This window comes from Talpa europaea (genome assembly GCF_964194135.1).
Source record: "Talpa europaea genome assembly, chromosome: 7".
Classification (NCBI taxonomy): Eukaryota; Metazoa; Chordata; class Mammalia; order Eulipotyphla; family Talpidae; genus Talpa; species Talpa europaea.
Genome location: NC_140074.1, coordinates 92960750 through 92971694, shown reverse-complemented (window position 1 = coordinate 92971694; position 10945 = coordinate 92960750).

Here is a 10945-nt window from a genome sequence, read left to right as displayed (position 1 = left end):
ATTGTGGGACATTCTACAGGGTAATCTGAGCAGCTCTCACAGAACAAAGGGGACTTAGGAAACCTGAAAACTAAACAAAATATAGTGCCTTGATTGGATCCTGTAATAGAAAGAGAAAATTCATGGGAAAACTAATGAAATCCCAATAAAAATCTGGAGTTTTGTTTAAACACACAAACACACACACACACCCCTCATTGTCAAGTTCCTGGGTGGGGGGGAGGTAATAAAAAAATCATCAAGATTTTTGGGGCTCAGCAATTAAACTGAGAGCCCCCTTCTCAATAGAAACAATAGAAGCTAGAAGACAATGAAATGACATCTTTAAAGTGCTGAAGAAAATTAACTGTCAACCTAGAGTTCTATACCTAGAATTATCCAATGAGGGCTGTGTGTGTGTGTGTGTGTGTGTGTGTGTGTTAACATGCTCATAGGAGACAATCTTTAAATATAAGAACACAGACATATTGGGGCCTCCCCTGGTGGCGCAGGCAGTTGAGCACCATGCTGTGAGGCTGTCAGCAGCCTCTGCAGCACCAGTTCAATCCCGGCCAGCCGGCAAGGGTCTCACATGGAGTGGCAGACCTCTCCTGTCTTGCCCGCTGCTCCCCTCAGCAGTGTATTTCATCAATCTGCCTGTTCTGTTCCCCGCTCTGTCTCTGGTGAATCCTCTCACCCTCCTGCGCATCTGGCCTGTACCCCGGTTCTTGTATAACTAACTAAATAAATCTTAAAAAAAAAAAAAAAAAAGAACATAGACATATTGAAAGGAAAAGGATGGAGGAAAATACCATGCAAACCTAACCTCCAAAGCTGGTGCTGTTACACTAATACCAGACTAAGATTTTAAGGTAAGAAGTATTATAAAAGATAAAAAGGGATGTTTTTTTTTTTTTTTTTTTTTTTTTTTTAATAAATTTTATTGTTATATTCCCCATACAATTGCAGCCCCCCATTCTGACCCCAATCCCTCCCCTCCCGCCCCCGCCCCCCTAAAAGTGTCTCTGGTTCATAGTTTTTTGTTGATTTTGATTTTCACTTTCTTATAGTTATTCATTTTCCTGGTCCATTATTTAAGTTTTCTAGATTCCTGCTATGAGTGAGACCATCCGGTATTTTTCTTTTTCTTTTTGGCTTATTTCGCTGAGCATGATCCCTTCCAGCGCCATCCATGTTGCAGCAAATTGCATGTGTTTATCTTTTTTGAATGCTGAGTAATATTCCATGGTATATATGTACCACATCTTCTTGATCCAGTCATCTATTTTTGGGCATTTGGGTTGTTTCCAAAGCTTAGCTATTGTAAACAGTGCTGCTATAAACATAGGGGTGCAGGTGTTCTTTGGAATTGATGTTTCTGTGTCCTTTGGGTACATACCTAGGAGTGGAATTGCTGGGTCATATGGAAGCTCTATGTTTAGTAGGTCCAGAAATCTCCACACAGCTTTCCACAGTGGTTGGACCAGTTTGCACTCCCACCAACAGTGCAGAAGAGTTCCTTTTTCTCCACACCCTCGCCAACATTTGTTGTTGCTAGTTTTTTTAATATGTGCCATTCTCACTGGTGTAAGATGGTATCTCATGGTAGTTTTGATTTGCATTTCCCTGATGACAAGTGATGTTGAACATTTTTTCATATGCCTGTTGGCCATTTGCATTTCCTCTTCAGAGAAGTTTCTTTTAAGCTCTTCTGCCCATTTTTTGACTGGATTATTTTCTTTGTTGTTGTTGAGTCTCATCAGCTCTTTGCAGATTTTTGTGATCAGTCCTTTATCATTAGTGTTGGGTGCAAAAATGTTCTCCCAGTTGGTGGGGTTTCTCTTTGTTTTTGTTATTGTCTCTTTTGCTGTGCAAAAGCTCTTTAATTTGATATAGTCCCAGCTGTTTATAAAAAGGGATGTTTTGTAAAAATCAAAAGGGCAATCCAACCAAAAATAGCATAATTAAATTTGTGTGTATCCAATAACAACCTATCAAGCAAAAAATGGACAGAATTAAATTCTCCACAACTATATTGAAGGACTGTAACAAATCTTTCTCAACAGCTGATAAAACAAATAGATCAACACATATCAGTAGTGGGCCTCCCTGGTGGCACAGGGGTTAAAGACAGCACTGTCAAGCTGTCACCAGCCATTGCAGCATAAGTTCGATTCCCTGGTCAGTCAGGGAGGTGAACCACATGGCGCAGCAGACCTCTCCTGTCTTGCCTGCTGCTCCCCTCAGCAGTGTATTTTGGTGGATCCACCTGTTCTACTTCCCACTCTGTCTCTGATGAATCCTCTCACCAGCCCCCCCCCTTACCCCGTACCTCTGGCCTACACCCCAGCACTTGTATGCATAAATAAATAAATATTTAAAATATAAATAAATAAAAAACAAAAAACATGTATCAGTAGCAATACAGAGGACCTATACAACACAATCAACAAATCTGAATTCATTGAAGTAGAACATGGTGCCCAAGAACAGACAGAATCACATTATTTCCAGGTACAAATAGAATATCAACTTTCATATGATTAAAATCAAAGAGTACATTTTCCGACTACAATGTAAATCAATTATAAATGAAACAGATATTACTATAAAATCCCAACTGAGGGAAATTAAGCTCTGCATTTCTAAATAATCCAGGGGTCAAAAAAGAGGTACAAATGGAAACTAGAAAATGGAAACTAGAAAATATATTGAGCTGGTTGATTGTGAATATATAATTTTGAAACTCCTTGGATGCTAGCAATTCTTAGGAGGAAATTTATTGTCATAAAAATCGTTTCTTAGAACAGAGTAAAAACTAAAGATCAACTTTATATTTCCATCTCAAAAAAGCTAGAGACAGAACAGTAGATCCATCCTAAAGAATGTAGAAGAAAATTAATGAATCAAGAGAAGAAATCAATGAATTAGAAAACCAACATATTGACAATCTCCTAGCAAGATTGATGACAGAAAATAAAATGACCATTATCACAAATGAAAAAGAGGACACCCCTAACAATCCTACAGAACCTAAAAAGATAATAAAAGAATATTATAAGCATATCAATAAACTTGGCAATTTGGATAAAATGGGTAAATTTTTCAGAAATGCAATTTGTCAATCTGACAGAAGAAATGGAAATCTGGGGCAGGCTAATACATATCAGAGAAACTGAAATCATTTTACAAAATGACGGACAACCACTCATTTTTTACTGTCTCCGTAGTTATACATTTTCGAGAATGTCATATAGTTGAAATCATACAGTCTGAAGTCTTTTCAACTTGGCTTCTGTCATTTGGCAACATGCATTTAAGGTTCCTCCATGTCTCCTCACAGCTGCTGCTTCTTCTTCTTCATTTCTCTTTGTTGCGGAATCATATTCCGCCGTTTTGATGCATGAGAGTTTGTTTATTCATTCAGCTCCTGGAGGGCATCCTGGTTGATTCAATTTTTTGTCAATTATGAATAAAGCTGCCATAAATAATTGTGTGTGGGTTTTAGTGAGGACATGGGTTTTCCCAATGCCAGCGAGCACAATTGTTAGATCATGTGCATTAGTATGTTAGTTTAATTAAAAAAAAAGCCAAACTGGGGCCTCCCCTGGTGGCGCAGCCATTGAGCGCTGGGCTGTGAAGCTGCCCGCAGCCTCTGCAGCACCGTTTCGATCCCCGGCCACCAGGGAGGGTCCCACATGATGCGCAGACCTCTCCTGCCGCACCCACTGCTCCCCTCAGCAGTGTATTTCATCAGTCTGCCTGTTCTGCTCCCTGCTCTGGCTCTGGTGAATTCTCTCACCCTCCTGTGTTTCTGACTGTACCCAGTGCTTGTATAAATAAATAAATAAATCTTAAAAAAAAAAAAAAAAAAAAGCCAAACTGCCTTCCAAAGGGGCTGTGTCCATTTTCATTCTCACCAGTAATGAATGAGGGTTGTGTGGCTCCACATTCCCATCAGCTGCTGGTGTTGTCAATGATTTGGGTTTCATCAATTCTAGTGGGCAGGTAGTGGTATCTCTGTTGTTTAATTCCCTAATGTCGATGAGGTGGAGTCTGTTTTGATGTATATTTTCCATGTGTATATCTTCTTTGGTGAGGTATCTGTTCAGATCTTATGCCCACTTTTTAAATTGGGTTGGTTGTTTTCTTGTTGTTGAGTTTTAAGAATGCTTTGTATAGGATGGTCTCTCCTATAGGAGGAATACAGGGAAACTGAACAAAGGATTAGGAAAAAGACAAAACTTGCAGGCAAACCATAGCTCTGAGGCATACAGCAGGAGAGGGGGACAGAGAGGGCTCAAAACAGAGGAGGGAAGAGCACGAGGGACTGGTGATGGCCACGGGTGCTGTGGTGGTGAGAGAATTATGGGGACTACACATGAAGGGAGAAATCGAATAGTGTACAAAAATGAACAATATAAGAAAATAAAATATATATACATATATAAAATGCTTTGTATGTTTTGGATCCCCATCCTTTATCAAATATTTTTGGCCAATATTTCCTTTCGGTCAGTGGCTTATCTTTCATTCTCTTAACAGTGCCTTTTGCAGGAGCAGATGGTTTTAATTTTAATGAAGTCTGACTCAATTTTTTCTCTCCTGGCACATTGGAGCTTCCTCCGGGGCCTGGTCACTATCTTCAGACCTTTCCTGTGGTCCTTGACTTCTACAACGCCAGGGCAGAGAACACCTATGATCCCTACTGCTTTCTGAAAACAGACGCATTGGGAGCTTTCTGGCCCCTGCAGTTTTGCAAGCACAGGATTTGCATGAGGATGGGCCTGCTTGGTGCTTGCTTGGTGCCTGCCCAGGGTTCAGATGCCACTCCCTCACTATCGCATCCAACACACCCTCCAGCACTGGGGCATGGTTGCCCTGGCTGAGAAATTCTCTGTTTTCTTCAGGGAGAAGTGACTCGCTCATTTCCCCAAGTCTCTGAATCCCTCTATTTCCTCCCTGAATCCTAAAAAAGCCAGGGGAAAGGAAATTGCCTCTGGTGGGGAAGAGAAGAGTGCAGTGGCAGACTGTCCCCACCTGTGCTGGTTCATTTCTCTCTGTTTCACGTGGCAGGACACCTGTGTCCTGGGCTCAAACCACAGTCCCAATGTTTTAGTCAATTCAGGTTGCTGTAACAAAATACCACAGAGGAGGCAGCTTAACATTTATTTTTCCCAGTTCTAGGGACTTGGTGGGAAGTTGACGATCAAGTGCTGGCAGATTCAGTGTCTGATCAAGTCTCTCTTCTTCGGTTGCAGACAGCCTTCTTCTCTCTGCATCTTCATACGGCTGGTGAAGGAAGCTCTGGTCTCTTCTTCTTATAAGGGCACTAATTCCATCGTGGGGGACTCTACCCTCATGACTTCATCTAACCCTTAATTACCTCCCAAAAGACCCACTTCCTAATACCAATACTGAGGGTTCAACATATGAATTTGAGGAGAACACACACTCAGTCCACAATACCTGGCAAGTATGAGTATGTGTCCCTGGAAAGGTGACTGTAGTCACAGTAACAACAGCAACCACAACAATCATATGCATCTGCCCCTGTCTTCCGAGGGTGAATGGGAAAAAATAGTGCCATTCAGGGAACTTCAGAAATTAGGGCTGGAAGATTGAGTCATTGCAACCCAACTAAGGAGTCACTACTGACTGTCAAGCTAGTGCAAGCTGAGAGATCAGCAAACATTTCACAGCATTTACAGTACATGTGCCCAGCACTTTGTGCTTTGCATCCTTGTGTTAGCTCTCTTATATTTCCCAACTGCCCCCAGGAGGTAGGTAAGCTCAGGCCCCAATTTACATAGGGGGAAATTGAGACAGAGATGTGAAGAAACTTTCCCAAGATCACAGATGCAGCAAAAAGGGGATGCCAGGATTCAAGTTCAGACAGCTGAGCCTCAAAGACCCTGCTTTTAACTGCTAAGCTACGGTGCTCCCTCAACCCCCCTTATGTGGTGGGGAAACAGACCCAGAAAAACAAAGTTCACACAGATATCTAGGAGGGATGACTCCCTTATAATGCAATTCTCAAGGAGTTCTGAAGGCTTCAAAATGAAAACTACACTCTTCAGTCTGTAGGAATGGTGGGGGTGGAGAAGTTGGGGGCCAGGTTGGATGCGGAGAGGGAAGCTGGCCCCAAATGGATTGGCAGGGCGCCAGGTAAGTGTTGCCACTGCTGAGGGGAAATAGGAAGGAAGCCCTGGGGCGAATGTGGTTCCCTGCCTAAGAGCTGGTCCAAGGGGGTCTCCTGAGACCTTTGGAGAGGTAAATGGGAGGGAAGGAAGGGAAGCAGAACAGTTTTATCCCACCCCTTAATCATAGCCTTCTCCCTTGCATGGCTTCTCATCAAGAGGCCATCTCTAATCAAAACTGTAGCAGCAAGGTTCCAAGGCCAGAGCCAGAAATTGCCTAGAAGCTGACATTCTGGGGACTGAGAAAGCCGTGGAGGGCTTTGCAGACATACTCTCCAATCCCTCAGGTTATAGATGAGGAAACCGAGACCCAGAGAGAAGGAAAACATACAGATCTAAAGATGTGCTAAGATGGGGCTCAGCCAGATCACTTGTCTCCCGTGTGTGTGTGTGTGTGTGTGTGTGTGTGTGTGTGTGTAGACCCCAATTTGCATGGGGTCTTTTGTTTTCTGACTAATGTCCCTGCCATCTAGACTTGCCAGCCAATCCCTCTTCTTGGTGGAGGGAGTTCATTTGTGAGAAGGAAACAGCAACTGTGATAGGCATTTTATATGAATATGGCTCCTGAGCCTCGTCCATGTACTGGGAAGCCTCAGACTTGTTCCCCTCCTTCCCCCCCTGCTCAGCTCTTCCAGAAAAATCCTGTTCTGGTGGAACCTGAGGTATCAGGGAAATAAAGAGACGGGTTTGGGGGCAGAGAAGGAGCGCCCATGTGAACTTCCTCTCCTGGCTGACTGAGAAAGGGGTTGTAAGAGAAGATCAGCCCAGTGGTGGGCAGCCTCTCACCTGATTCAGGGTGTCCTACGATGCTGAGGAATTTGGAAGACAGGATAGATGCACTTGGAAGAGAAGCCTGAATTGGGGGGGGGGTGCGGGTGTCACAAGGTTTTCCTCACCTTGAAGGATTGTTCGTAGAAGAGGGAATGTGACCTGTATAAATGTGTTACTAGTCCAAAAAGACATTTAGATTTAAAAAAATGAAACAGAGCTATAGGGGTACTACGGCAAGTCAGTAGGACAGTGGCCAGCTAGAGATAGAGGTCAGGTCGCTGTCTGGGGGTTTTCACCTGTGTGCATAATTGCAAGATCACACAGGCTCAGGGAACAACAATTATGGGGTTTATTTAACAAACAGTGGAAACAAGGAGTTCTTAAGGCCACCAGTGACTGGCGATCTCACCCCAGGTAGTGTCCACAGTGTCTAGAAGTCTCAGGCAAAAGGCCACTTATTCAAGATGGTGCTCTCCCACCAACGAGGGCCTGGAGCTCATGGCACATCAGTAAGCAGAGGGCCAGGATGCAACTCACAGTTGCAGCTGGTGATGCTCGCAAGTGGGGGTTAAGGGAAGGGGTCTCTGAGATGATATTGCAACCTGCAGCAACAGTCTGAAGGTTGGGATGAACAGCACCAGACGCTGGTCCAGACAGCAGTGGAGGCAGCATCACCAGTGTTACAGTTCTTTGTGAGTTGCTGGCACACACCATCAAGAACCATTTCTCTTGAGACACCAGACCTGGGGCCTTTGGTGCTCCTTTCAGGTGGTGTCAGCAGCAGCACCATTGGGAGAAGCAGCTGCCAGTTTGCTGCGAAGCTCTTATTAGGCTTCTCTCTTCAGAGGTCGGCTGCTGGATGCTTCTTTCTTTTTTGGAGGCCAGGGCCAGTGTCAGAGTGTGTGAGTCTTAAGCTCCTTACTGGCCTTATATCCTTTGCTGAGGTCCCCCACCTTAGTTGATACCGACCTGATTGGATCATTTTCAATTCTAAGTGACCGATTGGACCACTTTAGAACCAATCAGCCCATTTGAAGCTGAAAAATTAACTAAGGAGCTGATGAACACCATTGGTCCATTTAGCTTGAATCTCACTGGTCCATTCTATCATCCCAGTGCCAACTATAAACAGGCTAGCCAGGCCACCATCAAGCCCCAGCCCATCAAGACCCAGCTGCTCCAGACCTCCCTTGGGCTTCCTGCAGGACAGCCTGGGTGCTACCAAGAGGAGACAGTGCTCTGGGCATCCAGCAGGGAAACTCCTCCTCAGGCTTGGAGCTCAAACCTGGCTGACTGCAGGGAAGGTGCTACCACAGGCAGCAACTCCTGGGGGGTGGGGCGGCTGCGGAAAACGCCCCTTTTTTCCAAGTTGGAGGGGTGTGTGGGAAACGCTTGGGCTTTTCCAACTGCTCCTGAGACTTAGCCAGCAGTGGGTAAGAGAGCCGATCTTGCCCCACAGCCCACACTGTGGGGCCCCAGATTCAGAAATAGTGCGGTTGATCCTTATGTGCGGATGTATAATGATCTCCGATGAAGTAAGTCAAAGAACAATCTGCACAAGTCACCCCGATCTATCAGCAGCGCTTATCTTTGGGTGGGGGAAGAAAAAAACTGGAAAGGGGTGGGGGAGCGCTCCCTTTAACTCTGTATGCTGCTATATGTTGAGGAGTTTTACAATGACAAGGTATTTAGAGAAATTTTTTTTAATGCTAATTTTTTTTTAAAGTTGATGATATTGAAAAGTAAACTCCCTTCCTCCTCCCCCCAAATTAGAATGGCTGAAAGGGTAAGTGGATGGAAAAGAAAGCATAAATCTGCTGCCTTTTACAATGTCGGTTTGGGGAGGTGTTGGGGTCAGAAAGCTGGGTTCTTGGGTTACCTCTGAGAAAAGTTTCTCCAGAACTCCCTTTTCCGTGGCACAGCCCCCCTTTTTGCCCCACATCCAGGTTCTGGCCTTGTGAGGCAGTCTCCCCACAAGGTGGAGATGTTTAGTTATCCAAAAGGGCAGATGTATTATAAAAAGGGAAAGGAAAGTAAAAGATGCTTGCATCGACACAAGTGGGCAGAAAGAGCGGCCCCTGGAAGGGACAGGTTTGTTAAAAGAGAGGCCTGCACAGTCACCGGTAGACAGCCTTGGGAGGAGAGCTGCATCTTGCTAGTGCAGAAATTGTACTGATACAGGGTTTTTCTCTTTGGGAGGGGCTCATTCCTTTGTGGAATTGTTAATTGTTGTTGGATAAATTACTTCTAGGGTGTGACTAGGTAGGTTCTCTACAATGGCCTTCAATCTCCATATCCCCACCTCTGGTCTGCACCTTGGGGTACTCCTATACCATCTGATACTTGCTGTGCAGTTGGCCCTGAGGGCTTTCATTCTTATCACTAGTTTAACGACTATGTTAATCATTTCTACCCCCATCTCCGGTTTCTGGTCTTGTGATGCCAGTTTCTGATCTTGTGGTACCTCTTTCCTTCATTTTCTACTCTTAACCTCTGTCATTACCTATTGTCCTATTAGTCCTCATCTGCAAGTGCTTACCCTGAGGAAGTGCCTGGGAAGTCCTTGACATTGTTCTGCTGCCCCTGCTTCCCTGGGCCATGGGTGTGAGGGCTGAGGGGATTCATTGGAAGCAGAGGAGCCCCACAGGTGGGTACCAGCCATGCCACAGCCTTGGCCTTCTGCAGGGGAGTTGAGAGCTAAGGAGCATGACTGGGGACCGGCCTGGCTCAGCCTGCATGTCTTCCCTGCAACCCCTTGCACTGGGCATCTCCTGGTTCAAGTCCTGCCTCTTGGAATATGAACCTTAAACTCTAGTCTACCCATTTTTGTAATTGGAGGGTTCTAGCAGCCAGAGAACCATTTGTTTTTTGGATGTTGTTAATGAGTTTGGGGTAGAAAAAGGAGGTAAGCATTAGAATGGAGCTGAAGTGTTCTGAAGGCAACTCCAGGAGGGTTACTAGATGTCAGTGAAAAATTCTAGGTAGGAGGAGCTAGGAGTTAGTGAGTTAGGGTCACTTATGGAGATCAAAGAAAAGAAAAAAAACACTCCAGATTTACTTGGCAGAGAGGAGGGACACATGAACTTGAGAAATATCCGTGGAGGGTTTTTAAATAGTAACAGTTTGTTAAGAGATGTATAATGTACACTCTTTTACCATCTCCCCGATACAATCTGCAAAATCTATGTTTCTTGTTAAGATTTTCTGAGTGAAGGGCCTCCCCGGTGGTGCAGTGGTTGAGCGCTGGGTTGCGAAGCTGCCCGCAGCCTCTGCAGCACCTGTTTGATCCCCGGCTGCTCCCCGGCCACCGGAGGAGGGTCCCACATGGCGTGCAGACCTCTCCTGCCGCCCGCTGCTCCCCTCAGCAGTGTACTTCGGTCCTTCTGCCTGCTCTGCTCCCCACTCTGGCTCTGGTGAATTCTCTCACCCTCCCGCACTTCTGACTGTACCCAGTGCTTGTATAAATAAATAAATCTTTAAAAAAAAAAGATTTTCTGAATGGATTTCATAGAAAACTCTAAGAGATGATGAACTCTCCGTGAGATGTTAGATAATCCTAAAGGCAACTCCCACAGAAAGTGGCACTGGAATGAGGGTACAGGTAACCTGGGTTACCTGTACTTACCTGACTTCAGTGTTCTGGTCCTCCAGCCCCCAACATGGGTCCCTTCTGACACCACAATTGCAAGAAGGTTTAATTTTTGTTTAAAGATCCAAATTGCCTTGTAAGAGACAAAAAAATGGATAAAAGGTATTTTTCTGAATAAAGGAGTCTATAGGAAAGAGGAGGAACTGGAACAGAAATAATGGATTGTCTGCAGGAAAGTTAGTTACTTTGTAGTTGACAGGTGAGAGGCCTAGGCTGAGATGGAGGAGTCTGAGAAGAAGCTATCATGGCTGCACCAACGGCTTCAGCAGGGAGTAAAGTCCCCTGGCTGGTTGATAGAGGTGGGTGGCAATAGATGAGACTTCTGCTTCTGAATCTTGGGCATTGG